The 20,180-nt window shown below is 41.0% G+C and overlaps 1 long non-coding RNA gene across 1 annotated transcript; it reads left to right on the plus strand.

The window, feature by feature from the left end:
* The first annotated feature begins 10,038 nt into the window (after nt 1-10,038).
* LOC104860716 lies at nt 10,039-18,771 on the plus strand. Its single transcript, XR_779779.1, has 3 exons — nt 10,039-10,335; nt 10,607-10,804; nt 18,704-18,771. It is a non-coding gene; the product is annotated as an uncharacterized LOC104860716 (long non-coding RNA).
* Nucleotides 18,772-20,180: the final 1,409 nt, after the last annotated feature.

The following is a 20,180-nucleotide window of genomic DNA, read 5'->3' on the forward strand; positions in this document are numbered from 1 at the left end:
AATTTAAAGGGAGAGGGAGAAAAATAAAAAAGAACCAACAACAGGAAAATAACATGACAACAATAAGTCAATACATAGCAGTTTTAACCATCAATGTCAATAGCCTCAATGCACCAATCAAAAGAAATAGACTGGTAAAATGGATTAAGATGCAAAATCCAACAATATTCTGTATACAAGAGACACACCTACTTGAAAAAGAAACTTATAGACTGAAAGTAAAAGGATGGAAAATAGCTTTCCATGTGACAGGAACTCAGAAAAAAGCAGGAGTAGCTATCTCTTTGCAGACAAAGTAAATTTCAAATCAAAACCAATTAAGAGAGACAAAGAAAGTCGCTACATCCTTATAAAGGAAACGATCCAAGAGGAAGAGATGACAATCATAAATATATATCTACCAAATACGAATGCCCCAACTATACAAAGCAAATATTAAGGGACATGAAACACCAAATAAGCACTAATACTATTGTAGTGGGGAACCTCAGTACCTCATTGTCACAAACAGACAGATCATCTAGACAAAAAAATCAATAATGAAATAATAGAATTGAACCAAGCTTTTGAACAAAAGGGCTTAATACATGTCTGCAGGGTGCTCTACCCCACAAAATCAGAGTATACATTCTTTCCGACTGCACATGGGACATTTTCCAAAATAAACCACATACTAGCTCATAGAACATGTTTAAGTAAATGCAAAGGAATTGAAGCTATCCCATGTATATCATCAGACCATAGTGCAATTTAACTGGAGATCAATAGCATAAGAAACAGTAAGAATTTCACAAATACATGGAAATAGAATAGCACTCTCCTGAACAATCAATGGTTTACAGCAGAAACTAAAGAAGAAATTATACAGTTTTTACAATTTAATAAAAGTAACATTGCAACATACAGGAATCTATGGGATATAATGAAAGCACTTTTACATGGGAAATTCATAGCAGTGAATACCCACACTCAGAAAACAGAGTGAGCTCAAATAAACAACCTAATGGTGAATCTTAAGCTCCTAGAAAAAGAAGAGCATGAGAAATCCAAATCTCATACAAGGAAGGAAATTATAAAGATCAGAGCAGAAATCAATGCAATGGAGACTAAGAAAACAATACAAAAAATCAGCACATAGAAGAGTTGGTTTTTTGAAAGAATAAATAAAATCAATAAACCCTTAGCCAACCTTAACAAAGAAAGGAAAGTAAGGGCTCAAATTCATGCAATTAGGAATGAAATGGTGAAATCACAACAGATTCAGCAGAAATCCAGAGGATTATCAACACTTACTTTGAGAACCTGCACTCTAATAAAATGGAGAACACAGAAGAGAAATGGACAGATTTCTAGATACATATGAATTACCAAAGTTGAACAAAGAAGATATAAAAATTCTAAACACCCCAATTGCAATCAGTGAAATTGAAAATGTAACTAAAAATTTACCAACAAAGAAAAGCCCACGGCCTGATGGCTTCACTTCTGAATTCTACACGACCTTCAGAGAAGAATTATTGCCATTACTCTTTAAACTTTTTCAATGAAATTGAAAGAGAAGCAATACTTCCAAATTCATTCCTGGAAGCAAGTATTACTTTGATTCTAAAACCAGGGAAAGACCCAACCAAAAATGAGAACTACAGGGCAATCTCCCTAATGAACATAGATACAAAAATCCTCAATAAGATACTGGCAAACAGAATACAGAGGGTCATCAAGAAGTTTATAGACCCTGACCAAGTTGAATTTATCCCAAGGATGCAAGGATGGTTCAACATATGCAAATCTATAAATATAATACACTATAATAAAAGAATAAGGACAAAAACCATATGATCATCTCAATAGGTGCAGAAAAAGTGTTCAACAAAATTCAATACCCATTCATGATTTTAAAAAACCCTGCAGAAAATTGTAACAGATGGTCTTTATCTCAACTTGATAAAAGCTATCTATGAAAAGCCAACATCATACTCAATGGTCCAAAACTGAAAACCTTCAGGCTAAAATCAGGAACAAGACAAGGATGCTCACTATCACCACTCCTGTTCAAAATAGTTTTTGGAAACATTAGCCACAGCAATTAGACAAGAGAAAGCAATAAAGATAGGATAGGAAGAAATTAAACTGCCATTATTTGCTGATGATATGATACTCTACACAGAAGACCCAAAGAACTCTGCCAAAAGACTTTTAGATTTGATGGACAGATTCAGTAGAGTAGATGGATACAAGGTCAACACTCAAGAATCAATAGCCTTCTTGTACACAAATAACAGACTCACTAAGAGTGAAATTAGGGAAGCAATCCCTTTCATAGTAGCATCCAAAGAGATGAAATAGCTAGGAGTCAATCTAACAAATGAAACAAAAGACCGCTACATTGAGAACTACGACACTCTGAAAAAAGAGATTTAACAGGATATAAGAAAATGGAAAGACATCCCTTGTTCCTGGGTAAGAAGAATCAATATAGTGAAAATGGCCATACTTCCAAAACTGCTATACAGATACAACACAATCCCTATTGAAATCCCAGCAGTATATTTCATAGGACTAGAGAAAACAATCAAAAAATTTATTTGGAATCAGAAGAGACCTAGAATAGCAAAAGCAGTTCTAGGCAACAGAGACATGACAGGGGGTATCACAATCCCCAAACTGAAACTATACTACAAAGCCACTGTGATTAAAAACAGCATGGTACCTGCTAAGAAACAGACCCAAGGATCAGTGGAATAGATTAGAAGATATAGAAACAACTTCAGATATTCTCAACTACCTCATCTTTAATAAAGGAGCCAACCATCCTCACTGGAGGAAAGATGACCTCTTTAATAAATGTCTTTGGAAAAAATGGATTTCAACTTGTCAAAGATTAAAACTAGACCCCTATCTTTCACCATGCACTAAAGTAAAACCTAAGTGGATCAAAGATACAAATATTTAAACAGAAACACTAAACTTGCTGGAAGATAAGCTACTTAGCACTCTTGAATATATTGGCATAGGAAAAGACTTTATGAACAAATCCTCAGTAGCATGGGAACTAGCACAAAGAAAAAAACAATTGGGAGCTCATCTTTTTAAAAAGCTTCTGCACTGCCAGAGAAATCACAAGCAGAGCTAAGAGACAACCCTCACAATATGGGAAAAAAAATTTACCAGCTGTTCTTTAGACAAAGGTCTACTATCTAGAATATATAAAGAACTCAAAAAAAATCAGACCCCTCAAATATAAAGACCCAATTAAAAAATGGGCATCTGAAATGAACAGACATTTCTCAGATAAAGAAGTTAAAGCAGCAAATAATCACATGAAAAAATGTTCCACATCACTGGTCATTTGAGAGATGCAGATGAAAGCAACACTGAGATTCCATCTCACCCCCGTAAGAATGGCTGCTATCAAGAAATCAACCAATAACAAATGCTGGTGGGGCTGTGGGGAGATAGGAACCCTTCTCCACTGTTGGCGGGAATGCAGACTGGGGAAACTGTTGTGAAAATCAATATGGAGAAACCTCAGTCAACTAGGGTTAGAAGTCCCATTTGACCCAGCTATTCCTCTTCTGTGTATCTTCCCAAAAGAATGAAAAGAATCATACAACAGCAATATAGATTCACCCATGTTCATAGTGGAACAGTTTGTAATAGCTAAAATTTGGAAACAGCCCAAGTGCCCATCAACTGGAGACTGGATAAAGATGTGTTTTTTATATACAAAATGAAGTACTACTCAGCCACAAAGAATGAGTAACTAGAGATTTATAGCTAAGTGGATGCACATTGAGGCCATACTCATAAGTGAAATTAATAAGCCCCACATGTGTAAATACCAAATAGTTTCTCTGATGTGAAAAAATAAAAGTGTAAATAAGGACTAAAATTTGTAATTGATACTGTATAACAGGAAGCAAAGTCTAAAAGAGTAGAGGAAGTGGGAGGGGCAGGGGAAAGGTAAAAAGGGAAAAAATATGAGAAAAGGAAAAACATGGAAAGAATGTCTTTGTAAACAGGGAAGGGTGGAGGGGCTGAAGGAAGGGCTGGGGAATGGAGAAAAATAAGTACCAAGATAAGTCATGCAAAGGTACAAAATCCCAAAATCGAATATAACTGTATTGTATACCTAAAATGTACCAATAAATTTAATAAAGATAAAAAACTTATGTCATTCTGAATTGCTTGAAGTTCTTTAGTGAGATAAGATTCTGAGAATCTTTGTCTGAAAGAGCCAGTGTTTGCTGTGGTCTGAAGATTCTTAGAGATTTCCTCTGCTCAGGGAATTCCAACAGCATCCCAGCTTCAGGGTGTTGGAAAAGCGATGCACTTTCTGTCTTTGGACCAAATGTGGGCACTCCTTAGCCACTCAATCTGAAACCTTCTTGCCCTTCTTTCTTGTACCTGTCTTTTTCAGCCCCATTTCCTACCAGCCTCATTTTCTATTCCTTCTTCACTGTTGGTCCCACAGGCAATTCCACGCAGTGCTCTGCTTCTCCTGGTACAATGATTTTCAGCTTTTTCTGAAATTGCAAATATCTGGAGAGGACTGGGGAAATAGCTGTGCCTGATCCCCACCCACAAAGAGGTCATGTAATTGATGTACAGTGGGCCCCGGGTGTGGAATCCCACAAGTGCTCTCTAGGTGATTCTAGTGCAGTGAAGTTTGGAAACCGCTTCAGGGCCGAGGTCAGGTAGGTGCAGCCTCAGCTCAGGAGTAGGGTCACCTTCCTAACTTGGAACAATACAGCCAGTGCACAAGGGTTGGAAGGTAACTTTCTTCACTGTCTCAGTTACTTTTCTCTCATTGCTGAGATAAAATACCCAACACCTACAAGTTATTTGGCTTATAGTTCATAGAGGCTTCAGTCCATAGTTGACTGGCTCCAAGCAGAGGAGAACAGTTCGTGGTGGGCAGAGCATAGCAAAGCAACAGGGGACCTTAACAGAGTCTTTCTGCCCCTTTTATCTTATCCAGATTACTTAGGGTGGGCAGCACTCACACCCTTACTCCTAGTGCCCTTGAGCCTAGCATTGCACCCTGAATCAATCCCAGTGTCACACATTCTAGGCCTAATCACCTCTGAAAAGGCCCTACCTATGATCACATGAGGCTTTAGAAGGGGAACATCTAGACCCAAACCATAACACCCGCCAGTGCCTTTACCAGAGATTTCCTGCAATGTTGGCAAATGTCTTCAAATCCTTCCCAGAAGAACAAAAGCAGAAAATTATTTTTAAAAATCAGCAGTTTTTGTTGTAATGGGGGTACAGTTGTTCACTTCCCTCATATGAACTAAGCAGTCCATTTCTATACCCCATTTACAAGAGTTCACATACTCGATACACAGCATGGAATGAAACACCTAATCCTCCAGGAATCATTACATTTTAAATTACATCCAATTATGAGATAAGACAAAATTTCATAGCTCAGTTTATAGTCCTCTACTGTACTGTGTTATTCTCTATTTCACACTCTCTCCCGCTCTCTTTTCCTGCCACTTGTAAAAATTCCCTATCAGAATTGAAAGAATATTCTTGGAAGTAAGCAGCTCTTACCCGGCTGTTCTCATGAGTCTTCCTGCTGACTGTGATTTCAGAATGTTCTTTTTCACCCCTTCTCCTTTTCAGCCAGAAAAGGCCCAGATGCACTCACTGTACAGGGTGCAGCCCTTCTCTCTGAGGCTGAAGGAGTTCTGGACATGTGACTGGGGAAATGTATGTAAAAGAAAGGAAGGAAGAAAAAGATGGTGAGGGGAGGGAGGGAGGAGGAATAAGGAAGTAAAAAGGAAGAAAAGAAGAAATAAAAAAGGAAAGACTCTCAGTAAAACTTGGAAATAAATAATATAGGGAAAAAATAAATTTCAGTTGATGTTTTTAACTGGAGATTGAACTCAGGGCCTTTGCACTGAGCTGCATCCACAATATAATTTTTTATTTATATTTAGTTTTAGATTTAAACCTGTACATATTTTATATATCATTATTATCACAAGAAAATACTTTCTGCCTCATGACTATTTATTACAGAACCTTAAAGATTCAGCTTGTTTCTAGCTTGCAGAGTTCATGATGACAAATCTGTTATCCCCTTATCTTAGTTTTTTATTTGAAGACAGGTTCTCACTAAGTCACTAAGTGGCTCAGGCTGGGCTTGAACTTTCAGTCCTCTTGCCTTAGACTTCTTCCAGTACTTAACAACTTCTACTATCCCAGTGATCCTAGAATGTCTTCAGAATGGATTTTCCTTGAAATCACAGAACTATCCCTGTCTCATGGATAAAACATCAGAAAATTTCATACATTTTACTAAGGAAAGTAGTAGGTTTTCAGACAAATCAACTAAAGTTAAAATCTCCTACAGGCCCCACACACTTGCCATACAAAGCAGAAATACCAGCACTGCACACCCACCTTGGCAGGCCAGTACACGGTGCATAATGGATTCTCAGCGTCTCGGAATGAGAGAGCTGATTCTACTTTACTACTATGCCTTCCATTGTACCCTCTTGATGTTCAGAGACATCTCCTAAAGGGTTGCAGCTCTTGTACATGCCTTATTTCAATGCAGCATTTTAGAGTTCTAGCTGGATTCCTCCATGTAATTTGCAATTTTGCAATTTCTTGAGCTTTTGGTTTTACTTTAGTGAACACTTCTTGTGCCTTGATATGAAGTCCTGTGACAACGTCTTTCTGTCCTGGCCAAGACTCAATGACCTATTCTTCTGTGACTTCGGTTTTGAGAGGATAGAAACTATCCAAATAATTTTGCCAATCCCACATCCCATCCCAAATCTTGAAATAAATATTTTCATGGTGAGCTAAGCAGCCTATGATCTAACTTGTCACTCCATATACCCCCTCCAATCTCTGGTTTTTATTCAAAACTAGATAAATATTGAGTACATTGTTCAGGACAAAAATGCTTTGAGAGAACATCACTTTCCGTCTATATCAGTGTCCATATTAGGAAAACCAACAGCAGTTTCTGGCATTATACATGCTTTGGACTGGCACAGATGGTGATAAAAGTAGGATTCAGTGAAAATCATTCTGAACTTGCTGCTATTAAATAGAGAGGAGCTATTGTTTTCTACACAAACTCCAGTGTGAACTCCCTACACTGTTTCAAGCCATCAGTCCTTGGGGAAGCTGTGGCACTCTCCGTGTGATGTTTGGCACTCTTTCTAGGGACAAAATATCTGAGTGCTGCTCCATGCTCTGCACATTGGCTCGGGTGCAGCCCTTGTGTCCTTGTCTCTTGTCTCTTCATGTTCAACCTTGCCGTGTTAGTAAACTGGGGTGAGGCAAAGGGATCTTGGTGTTTTCAGCTTGACTGGGAGAGATCCTCCATCTTCTGGGACTTTAAAGGATGGAGGAGATAGCCCACCACCTCTCAAGGGAACGACAATTTAGCCTCTCATCAGGTTCTAGCTCTTTAATTTGGAAGTGGAAGAAGTGAGAAATGACAGCTGTCTGCCCCTCTGTTATAGTTTGATATAAAATGTCCTTCAAAAGTCTCGTGTGTGTGGAGGTGAGACTTTTGGAAGGTAAATGGATCATGAGAGCTCTAGCTTCACCACTGTGTCAATCCATTTATAAGACACAGTTTGATGGCATTATTGAGAGGTTATAGAAACTTAGGAGTTGGGAATTGAGGAGGTAGGGCCTAGTGGAAGAGAGTAGATCATGGGGGCTTGATCTACTTGGGGACTATATCCCGTCTCTGGCTCTTTTCTTTCTGGCTTTTCCCCTCTCTCTGTTTTATGTCACCATGAGGTGAGCAGCTTCATTCTACTATACTCTTTTGCCATGATATTTCTGCCTCACCCCAGGCCTAAAGCAATGGAGACTATTGACCATAGATCAAAACCTCTCAAATCTTGAGCCAAAATCTTTGCTCCTTAGAGTTGACTTGCATCATGTTTTTTGTCACAGTGATGGGAAGCTAACAGGAAAGTTTCATGCCAGAGAGACTCCATAATCCTTGATGGAGCTCAGAGGACATGAGCCAGCCTTCCCAAAGAGCCTCTACCCGATTGAGCTGAGGAGAAGACTATGGGAAGGGAAGGGGTAAGTCATGGCTTCAACATCACGGAGTTGTGCTGCTCTCATCAAGTTTTAGTAGGAATTTTTGAATAATGTTTCATTTGCAGATGCTGCTAGAAAAACTTTCAGAGACTCTCAATAGTTGCTTGTGTGTTTTTTATGTTTTTTCACTGGCACTGCTTGTTTCACTGGGAATTTGCCCAAGAAGCTGATCACATTCCATCTACCAGGAGTCTGTTGACAGAAAAGTAGGTGAGCTCTCTGTTGGTGGCTTTCCATAACAAACACGCTCCTTGTAGCAGTCAGCTCTCGTCTCCTGGGACCTCATGCTGAAGTGGGTGGCGGGGGTGCCCACAGCAAGAGGTGACACCTTGAGCCAGGAAAAAGAGGCAGGATGAGAAGAGTGAGGTCTGCTCCTTCTACAATAAGCAACCTCCTCCCCTCTCATAGCAGGTTGCTGAGAACCACCTCCCTAGAGCACATCCTAAGGACCTTCCTCTAGGCCCTGCCTCTTAGAGGTTCTGTCACCTCACTGCCACCACATGGGGACCAAGTCTTTGACATAGGGACTTCTGGGGGAGCCAGTGAAACCTTATCCAAACTACATAGCACGCCTCATCAAGAAAAGTGAACGAACTCCTGATATAGTAATAGCGTGCCTCAGTTCATAAATGCTTCTGTTTGAGAACAATTCGGTTTGTGAACAGAAGTGTTCAGCAAAGTTTTGTTTCTGTTTGTGAAGTCTGTATCGGAAGATGAACACAACCATGGCCATCTTCCCTGCTCTGACACGTGGCCATATCTTCCTCTAGTCGAGGTCATGGTGGCAGACAGACTTTTGCACACTCACCGTGAAGTTTCTTTGTGTGCTTTCCAGCACATATTTTACTGTACAGTGTTACTCAATCCACCATAATGCCAAGGACAGAGCAGCAATGAAGGTAACCAGGAAGTGCAGAGAGTAATGAGGTGGGAAGAAAATACAGAGCAACGGTGGTAAGAAGAAGATTCTGAAGAAAATAAGCATTGAGTCGATGAAGGAAATTGTAGAAAAGCATGAGCGTGGTATTTGTGTGACTGATATGGCCTTGAGGTACAAGATGGCAAAGTCGACACTCTCAATTATTTTGAAGAATGAAGATACCATCAAGGGCGTTGATGTGGCAAAGGAGTAATGATATTGGGCAAGCAGAGGACACAAGTTCTGGAAGAGGTGGAAAAACTTTTGTTAGTGTGGTTGAATGAGAAATAGCTGGCAGGTGATAGCATTAGTGAAGCTATGATCTGTGAAAAAGCCAGGAAATTGCACATTAATTTCCTGCAAGAAAACCTCTCTCTACACGTGCAACATGTGCTGAGTTTAAAGGCAGTGGGGGGTGCTTTGATACATTTCACAAGAGAAGTTGCATCCACTTTGGATAAAATATGGTAAGTCTTCTGGTTTTGCAGAAGCTGGTAATGGTAAGCCTTCAGAAGCCTACAAGAAACAGTTTGCAGTATTTACAAAGGCAGAAGAATACATTGCTCAACTAGCGTTCAACTACAATGAATCAGAGCTCTTCAGGAAGAATATGCCAAATAGAACCTATATCACGCAGGAGCAAAAGGAGCTCAAGCCCATGGACAGGTTGACTCTTTTGCTATGTATGAACACAAGTGCTGATCTGAAGATTAAGCCACTACTGGTGCACCACTCCCAGCTCCTTCATGCATTCAAGGAACAGAATGTGAACAAGGCCAGACTGCCTGTCATGTGGAGCGCCAGTGAGAAAGCTTGGGCCACAAGGCAATGTCCATGGGATGTCTGCACAAGGTATTTGCACCCTCTGTTCAGAAATGTCTTTCTGACAAACAGTTTCCTGAAAGGTGCCTTCTGGTGGGTGATGCCCCGGCACACCTTCCAGCCTTGGTTGATTATGTGGACGCTGAGTATGACTTCATAAAGGCCAAGCCCCCTTGCCATATGATACCTCTTCTGCAGCCCATGGCCAGCAAGTGATCTGCAACTTCAAAAAGCTGCCCACAAAGTTGCTCTTCGCCAGGTGTTTTAATGTCACTGGAGAGACCTCTGTGACTCTGAAAGAGCTCTGAAAGAAACATTTCAGTGTAGAGTTCAATCACTGGTACCAAAAAAGAAAAAATAAAAAAACATTGCAGTGTCTTCCACTGCATCGACCTCACTGACAAAGCCTGGGAAGATCCCACACAGCGGACCTTCAACTCAGCCTGGAGGAAACTGCGACAGAGTGTGTCTGTGACTTTGAAGCATCTGAGACACAGGTATGGGGGACATTGTGCCCACAGGCAGGAGCGTGGGTGCAGACACAGAGGAGCTAGGGACTTGCTGAACTCCAGAGTGAAGCAGTAGAAGGTGCTTGTTGAGGACACTGCACTGAGGAGGAGGAAAACGGGGAAGAAGTTGTGATAAATATGTGGAAAAAATGGAATGAATGTCAGTATTTCTTTGAGAAGCACCGCACCAACTCTAACAACTGTAATGAACACAGGGTTGAATCTGATGAATGATAACATAGTCTCTCATTTCTGGAAGGTTATGCAACACAGGAAAAAACAAGTGACATTAGACGGTTTTTCATCAAAACTGGCCCTGCAGCTAAGAGACAAAGAAGAGGGCAGACCTGTGAAGCAGATCTCTCCAATGTCCTTATGGAAGGGGCTCTCCCTCCAAACAGCGACCTCTTCCCCACCCACCTTCCCGTCCTCTGTGTCAGAAGTAATCTCAAGCAAGGTTAGTGTTCTCTCCTTCTCCATGCTTACGGTAATGTACTTCGTTTTATAATTTTATAGTTTTAAAGAAATACATAGGGTTCAGAACAGATTAACCTGATTTGCATTGAACCTTACGGGAAAATTTATTTGGTTTGCAATCCATTCCGTTTTCCACCAGAATCATGAAACAAACCGAGTTCACGAAATGGGGAACCCCTGCACATGTCAAGTGCAGCGTGGATCAATCTCTAAGACACCTACCCAGCAGCACACATGTGCATGATTCCCTCCTACACGACATCTGCCACGTGAGAATGAGGGTGGTGATGAGATCAGATCAGTGGTTGCCTGGGAAGAGAACAGGACTGGTTAGAAGGGACACAGAACACTTCCTCACGGGGCGGCACAGTTTGAAGTACTGACAGGGTTGGGAGTTCCATGATGGGTCATTTTAAAACATTAACTATAGACCCAAGGTATGCATTTCATGCTTGTAAATGACATATCTATGAAAAAAGCACAGTATTAATAATGAAGTCAAGATTCACCGGCTGTCCAATGCTCTTCTGCTCTCGTGCACCACACTGGTTTGACTTTAATGCCACTACTACATAAGGTGTTTCTGAGACTACTTCCAAAGAAACACATGGCTGACCTACCCTCAGATCAAGTAAAACTTTCTTTTCTTTTCTGTTGTCCTTTAATCTGTTTATTCTTCTTCAAATGATGATAAAAAAGAAAGAAAAAGCCACTCTCCGTTGAGAACTAGAAGAGTGACCAAAAAAATAAAGTTAGCTCACAGAAGAATTCCTTTTCTGGGGTACAGTTCCGTTCAGGAACCTTGAAGTGTGAAGTGTCTGGGCCCAAGGGGGGACAGGTCACCCATCTGCAGACACCTCTGGCAAATCCTGCCTGGGCCTGAATGCTGGCTGCTAAATCACACAGACATTACTCAACAAAAGTCCAAAAGAGTTTGATGACTTTCCAAGGGTCCGCAGCTGTAGTCTCTGCCTTTTATGATACATGAGGGCATTATTTAATTATATGTTTTTTGGGGATTGCACTAAGGGAAAACCACTTTAGATTATTTTTGGCTTGTTTTATGGGAATGAGAATTAAGCTTCTTTTTGGCAAGTCTCCAAGTTACTACTTGAGCATCTAGAAGGATTTGGATATGGTTTCTTTTTTCTTGGCATAATAGAAACGGATAACAGCTAGAGGTCAGAAAACGAGGACCTTCTTCAATGAGTTGTAAGACACATTTCACTGCTAAAACTATAAGCCCATTTGTTCTGCTGTTAGTTGTCAGGACTCCCAGTCCTGAGAACTGCTGACAACGTTGCTGAGCTCCCTCTGGATGGCAAAGACCCTCAGCTGAGCCCTGCTATGTCATGACGTCAGTCCCTCAGAACTGGCAATCCGTCTACGAGCCATAGATACACAGCTTCCAGCAAATCAAACTTCATTAGAGACAGCCGAAATCTGATTTTCATTTCTCCACTTCCAAGACATCCTTTATCTCATGTATGATTTAATTTCAGCCTCTCTAGCTAAAGTGGTGAATCATACGTTAACCAGACGACTCTGGACTGTTTTGCAAGACGGTTCCAATTTACCTTCCATATGGGCACATTTTTATAAGCAACCACCATCCTTGCAAACAGTACCAGTGTTCAAGAGCTGGTGAACAGCACATTATTTACAGAGTATCTAATCAGGGAGCCTGCTTCAGCTCATTAACTGTGTGACAACCGCTCTTTACTAGAACAATTCGCTGGCTGTGGACTTTAATATGGGATCTGTCATCTACACTTCTCAATGATAAAACTTAATTGAATTTTCATTCCTGTACAAGAAGATGCCAGTTTAACAGATGGTTTGTAATTGTTATGTCCACATATTTTATGTTGGATGGTATGAGTAATTTCATGCAACTGCTATTCGTTTAAATGCTGGGTTAATTTAAGATATTTCTTTTATATTATTGTTCAATATGATTGTAAAATCTCATTAAAATTAATCAGTTAAAATTGAAAAAATGCTTGCAATGGTCCTACAGAAACGAAAAGAGTAATTAATGATTAAAATCTGCACTAGGTTGCTGAGGGAATATTTTGCACAGAGCTTTCCATATTGTTGAGGAAGAGGGAGGAGTTGATACATTCAAGGGATGGAACACAGCAGTGGCAACTGTGTGAACCAATGGTCCAACCAAACCAAAGCCCATAACCTCATCTGTAACAGAACTGGTTAACTTCTATTCATTCTCTACACCTCAGTCTTCTTTGGCCACTCTCAAATCCATTTCTGTTCTTCTCTAACCTTAATTTTCAGTTCACTGACTTGATACTCAGTACTGTGAACTCAGGGTCTCGAGAACAGTTCCCACCCTGAAGACTGGGAAGGAGTGAAGTTCGTAGGAAAGAAATATATCAGAGGCACAGAATAGGGAGAGACTCCACCCTGTTCCAGATAACCCAAGGGTCATTGTATCCCAAATATTATGTCAGTGGCATTTGAGTAATTAAATTTACCTGTCAATGTGATATTTCAGAGGGCATTTGAAAGGAGCATAGCAACCTAGTTTGACAGTATAGTAAAATTAGTTCAGCCGGAAGTACTGACTCATCCCTGCCCTGTTATGGTGGCATCCCTCACCCTCTTTGTGACAGCAGCATCTTCACTTCATGTCGGCCTCCTCCCCCAACAGCTTCAGTTATCTACCACTGGCAATTTTTCTTTCTCTCCCACTCAAAACTTGTTCTCAGAAAAAGCTCAAATAAACTCATTCAGTTCCATACAGAAACAACTTAGAAGACTCCAAACAAGTTCCCAGGAGTAATAGCATTTTAGCCAGAGTCCTCAGCTTTCTGAGACCAAGACCTAGGGGGAAAGGGGAGTCCTGCAGTTTCTGAAATTGTCCTATTTCCTTGTGACTCTCTCATTGAGGGAACAAACTCCTTAAAGAAGGAACCATACCCTCAGGCTTAAGGGGATGAGGGAGAACAAGACACATGGAAAAGACGGAGTGAGTGAAGAGACCACAGCAGGCATGAAAGGTCCACAGCAGTGACCAAAGGAGAAGCAGGACATGGAGAAATCATTCAAAAATGTTGTCAACCCCTGTAGGGACTATGCACCCCAGCAGATGTTCTAGTGATGTTGCTACAATGCATAGTGGATATCTATGAGTCCAGAATTTCCATGATGTTCTCAGGAGATTACTTTTTCACTGTTTTCTTGGTTTTGGGTTGCTGTTTGCGTCCTAGGAAGGAAGAGGCCATGCTTATCTTGGTTACCATTCTACTCCCAGTACTCAATGTATTCAATAAATACTTGTAAATCAATGAGTGAATCCTCCATTAGTTACCAAAGAATTATAATGCAATAAAGCTATTTTTGAAAAAAGTCTCCTCCCTTCATTAGTGAGTTTTAGTTTTGTTTTTTGTTTTTTGTTTTTATACTGCTGGGGATTGAACCCAGAGCCTTCACACTGAGCTACATTTCCAGACCTTTTCAAATTTTTTATTTTATTTTTTGAGACAGGGTCTTTTTTTGTTGTTGTTTTTTGAGACAACTATGTAGTTTCAAGCTGGCCTTGAACTCCCAGCGATCCCCCTGCCTCAGTCTTCTCAATGCTGAGATTATAGGCAGGTGCCACATGCCCAACTAAGCGACAGAGTTTCACAATACTAAATTTCCCAGGCTGGGCTTGAGCTTATGATCTTTCTGCCTCAGCTTCTCAGAATGCTGGAATTACAGGCCCATGCTGCCATACCTGGCTTCATTAGCACTTTTATATTTTAAAAATGTAATTCAGGCTGTTAGATGGGGTTTCTGCTCATCATTAGAATGACTATTATTGTAAATGAGATTTGGGGAATTGAGCTCAATCAATACCAAGAGACCATTTAGTACAGACTTACTACTAGGGCTGAGTTCCTGGATCCAGAAATGGTACCAGAGCCTGAACCTGAAGGAATAAGGGCATAAGCAAGATTTTAAGGAGACTTTGGCTTGCACTAGAAGGGAGCCACCAGTCTGACCAAGAGTAAGTCAGGCAGGTGGCTCCTCCCCAGAAAGGAAGGGTTTAGTTAAAGGAGAAAGAGTTCCCACCAAAAGTTCCCGTCCAGGTCCCCCGTGTAGTAAGGGATTCAAGTTTGCAGAGAGTGCGGGGTGCTGGCTGCCCTGTCAGTGCTGGGCTCTGAGCTCACTGGTGGGCTCTGCTGGGGTGAGGCTGGCTTTTGGGAGGCCGGTCCTTTCCTGAGTCCTGTCAGGAGGATGTGTTCGCAGCTGCTGTGTTTTTAACTCCCCGTCTGTGTGGCCCTGGGTCCCCATACCATCTATGTCTTTGTTTGGTTCTGCTGTGAAAGCACCAACCATGCAGGACCCCTTCTCTGCATTTGATGTTTCTATCTCCTTTCAGGAGGACTATCTCAGACTGGCTATCTCAGACTGACAATCAACAAGTTTTTAGAAAGCTGAATTTTCAGGTTACAGAGGCTGTAAAACTTCCACCTATAAACTGACAGTTTACTTGGGATCTCTAACGTGTCAGAGACATGGAATCTGGCCCCGGGCACAACCCACTCTTGGCTCCAGGAATCCTCGCTCTTCCACGGGATTTACAAGTTCAGCGCAGGTGGTGAGTGGGGATCAGGCACTACGCAAAGAATGAGTTTGCATTTTCCCTACACTTCGTGTGCCAAACTCAGTACTGAGCTCCACGGCAGACAGTGAGTGAGAAAAAGTATCTACTGTTAAGGATCTCAAAGTGGAGAACATTGTGCAGCCTCCTAAATTCAAAAGAAAGCAACTGTATCTTCTGGGGTTCTTAGTTGTGTACGTATAAAATTAGGTCTAGGAGTAACTATGACACATGAAGCTAAATCTTTGGGAGGGATGTAAATGTGAACATCTGAAAATCTGTTCAAAGCAATGATCATGGCGGGGGGAAAATGACAAAAAAAATTTTCAGATGCTGGAAATTACTCAAAAGCTTACAAAAAATCTAAGGAATATTTGTTCAAGAATAATGGCTGAGTCTATGAAGGGATGAGCTTTGTGGGGGTGTAACCTGGGCTTTGCTCAGAATCTCCCCCTAGCTCTAAGCACCCTTGAAAACTTAAAGATCTCCATCAAGATACCCAGGAATTGGGCATAAATTCTGCACTCTGGGAGGCTGAGGCAGGAGGATCAAAAGTTGAAGCCCAGCCTGAACAACTTAGTGTCTTAGCCAAAACCTTGTCTCAAAATTAAAAATAAAATAAGGGCTAGAGATGTAGTCCAGCGCAAAGGCCCTGTTTTTAATCCCCAGTAACAGAAAAGAAAAAACAAAAATGACAACAACAAAAAATCCCCAGCAAACTCATAGCCAGTGGAGGGGGAGCAATTGTTTGATCTAGATCTAGAACGAGATCAAACTGTAGTAATTTTTAATTATAAAAATTGAGTTATAAGCAAAAAATAGAATTCCAAAATAGAAGTACAGCGCTTAAAGAAAAAACAAAAATGACAACAACAAAAAATCCCCAGCAAACTCATAGCCAGTGGAGGGGGAGCAATTGTTTGATCTAGATCTAGAACGAGATCAAACTGTAGTAATTTTTAATTATAAAAATTGAGTTATAAGCAAAAAATAGAATTCCAAAATAGAAGCATCCAGCTCCAAGCTGCCTCATTGGTGCATTCTAACAAATGTTTAGGAAAGTAACACCAATCCGCCACAAATTCTTATAGAATTTACAAAATCAGGGAACATTTCTCAACTTGTTCTTCCAAACCAGGAGTATCCAAACAACAAAACAAACAAAGGTATCATGTGAAATCAACAAGCCAGTATCTTTTATACAGATGCAAAAGCTAGCTATGAGATACGAGCAAAACAAATCCGACAATATCAGTGACTGTGTAACCAGTTTTCTCTCTGGCCTCCTGTACTGAGTATGATGAACGATCAAGTCGATGGGCAGCAGTGGGAACCAGCTAACTATAGTTTACTGGAGCCCTCTCTCTTAAACAGAGGACTTTTGTCTTTTGTCTTTGCCTCAAATGAGATGAGTCCTCACCCTTGTCTACAGATAAGAACTTTTCTGTCCTTTTCCAGTGGCTCAGGCCTTTTGTTCCACAGGAGAGAGAAAACCAGGGTCTGGGGTCAGGGCCACTCCCTGCCTTCCCTACTGTTTCTCTCCCTGGTCTGCGCACCTGCAGGGAGAAGGGAGCCTTCTGTGAACTCCTGCTAGGCCTTGGGCCTTTCCTGTGAGCACAGGAGGTCTGTGACGATATGGGGTGGGGGGTCAGGCTCCTCGTGTCCGAGATTTCCTGAGCTCCAATACTCTTATGTTGCTTGACATGCAGCATTTACATTCAGAAATGTATTTAAAATGTAGGCCTGTTATCCCAGCTACTCCCAGTTTGAGGCAGAAAGATTCAAAGTTCAAGGCCAGCCTGGGCAATGTAGTGAGAAGTTATCTCAAAAAATAAAATGGGCTGGGAGTGTATCTCAGTGGTACACCAGTTGCCTAGCATATATGAGGCCTGCGATAAATTCCTAGCACAGGAATAAGGAGAAGGAGGAAGGGGGCCTGAAAAGGAGGAGGAAGAGAAGGAAAAGGGTAGAGATAGAGGTAGAAGAGCTGCCTCAAATCCTATGAAGGAAATAAAAATAATACTGTCAAACACAATAATATCAGTTGATTTAACATGTTCAGAAACAGAAAATAGAGGCCATGTTCTAAAAACATGTAGTAAGAAGCACAAATTATGGAAAAAAGAAAATAAAATTAAACTTTTTAAAAAGCTGAGGTGAATTTTTACCTTTTTTTTTTCCGATACCTGGAATTGAACTTAGGACCTTGCTCTTGTAAGGCAGGCATGGTGCCACTGAGCTAAAAGTGTACAAAAGTTACATTTTTCTAGATTATTACTTTTCTTCTGAATGCAAAAATGGCAATAATCAGTCATTTTATAACTATAATAACTATAGTTAGCTGGTTCCCACTGCTGCCCATCGACTTGATCCTTCATCATACTCAGGATAGGAGGCCAGAGAGAAAACTGATTAAGCAGTCACTGATATTGTTGGATTTGTTTTGCTCGTATCTCATAGCTAGCTTTTGCATCTGTATAAAAGATACTGGCTTGTCGATTTTACATGATACCTTTGTTTGTTTTGTTGTTGGGATACTCCTGGTTTGGAAGAATAACTTGAGAAATGTTCCCTGATTTTGTAAATTCTATAAGAGTTTGTGGAGGATTGGTGTTTCTTTCCTAAACATTTGTTAGAATGCACCAATGAGGCAGCTTGGAGCTGGATGCTTCTATTTTGGAATTCTATTTTTTGCTTATAACTCAATTTTTATAATTATAAATTACTACAGTTTGATCTCGTTCTAGATCTAGATCAAACAATTGCTCCCCCTCCACTGGCTATGAGTTTGCTGTTTTTTTTTTTTTTTTTTTTTTTTTTTGTTGTTGTTGTTGTTGTTGTTGCAACCTTAAGCTGAAAGATGAAGCCTTTAGGGCTATACATGTGGAGCTTTATCTACACATAATTTCTCTCTCTCCAGCTTTCTGGCTTTTGAAACTCAAGGTTAAGTCAAAACTAACACCCTTTAAATTGCTACAAAATTTTGAATGTTTTCAGTATAAAAGTGGGGCAAAGGACTAACATGTTGAACGTCTACAAAATAATAGACTAGAATTTCTCCGACTTTGGTGTCTATCAGGCTTGCACAGGAATGTTGGTGAAATACAGAGCACTTTATCTTACCCAGTGCATGTGGGCCTCTAAATTCTTTATTAATGTCTAGGTGATTGTGATGTACATCAAACATTGAGAGCCGATGTGCTGAGCACTTACTGTACATCATCTGACTTAATCCTCTGTGCTACTAAAGCAGATACACTTCTTTTCCAGATGGGGAATCTGAGGCTCGAAGTGATGATGTAGCCCACATACAGTCATAAAACAAACACTGAGCCCGATGCAGCCGCCTCTGAATTCTTTCCTCTCTATCACACGTGTGTCGACACAAGGGCAGCGAAGGACCATCTGTCTCTTCACTGAGCGCAGAAGGCAAACCGTACTGCCTCCCAAGATCTATAAAAATGATTTTGCTTTTCTCTTTGAACACATAGCCGGGGATTTAGCTCAGTGGTTCCACCTGGCAAGCACAAGTTCTGGAGTTTGATCCCCCATACCAAAACAAAACAAAACAAAACGAAAAAACCCCACAAACCCAGTGGATTATAAAGGTCCCCTTAGCCAGGTATAGTGGTGCACACCTGTAATCCCAGCACTCAGGAGGCTGAGGCAGGAGGATCACTGTGAGTTCGAGGCCAGCTTGGGCTGCACAGTGAGTTCCAGGTCAGTCTCAACTACATAGTGAGACCCTGTCTCAAAAAAAACAAAGAAACAAACAAATAAATACATAAAATAAAGGTCCCTGTTCCTTAATTGAAGCCCACTGTATCATCATCCACAAGGCTGCAAGAAACCTACGAACTTTTGGGAAACATAATTAAGACCCAGAGGGGAGGTCAGGATTGGAAAAGAGCTTCCAAGGGACCGTCACTGCCAGCAAGGCTTCCCAAGGGGATGCCGCCAGACAAATGAGGTGTGAACAGAGGTGGTTTTTAAAATGCCAGTAAGGAAAAGGGATAAAAGATCCCTATGAGTATTAACACAGGCAATTAGTGGCAAGAAAAGAAGCCGGTTCATTATTGTCAGCCAAAGGATCAAGGGAAAGAAGCTGGCCTTTCCCCATCATGCCAAGAGAGAAAACAATTCCAGTGTGGATCGTAAGGAGGAGGAGAGAATTAGATCAACAGCCCACTGGGAAGCTAAGAGAGCAAAGTGGTTTTCTGTGTCTGCCGGTGGGAAGAGCAACAGAAAGCAGAACAGTGTGTAAACATTTTTATCCAAGAGACTTGGACCAGAAGGAATTGTGAAAATAAGAAAAGTCTGTGTCACGGAAAAAAAAAGTCTGGAAGATGAAAAGCCTGGTGGGATTCATGTTCAGCCCTGAATTTCAATGCAACCCTGTCCTAGATTAGAAAACCCATGACATGTTTCTGCCAAAGCAATAATAACAATAACAACTGGCTTTGGGGCTTTCTGCAATACACTGGCATCAATCTGAGTCTTCAGAACAACTCTTGGGGTATTCAGTTAAGCTATCCACCCAGATTCCCAGGTAAGTTTCCTTAAAATGCTGTGAGTTCTGTGTTAAAGGACAGATGTGTACAGCAAAGGCCCTGGCAGCCTCATGTGGTCAGTGTGTAGTTTGAGGTTACACCACCTTTTCTCCCCACAACTATGGTGTCTCCTGGGCCCAGCCATTTGGTCTAGTGCTGGGAATTTCCACTTTAAGAAAAGCTATACTTCAACATTT

The sequence above is a fragment of the Fukomys damarensis genome, unplaced genomic scaffold (genome assembly GCF_012274545.1).
Source record: "Fukomys damarensis isolate Sample0158 unplaced genomic scaffold, DMR_v1.0_HiC HiC_scaffold_10, whole genome shotgun sequence".
Lineage (NCBI taxonomy): Eukaryota > Metazoa > Chordata > Mammalia > Rodentia > Bathyergidae > Fukomys > Fukomys damarensis.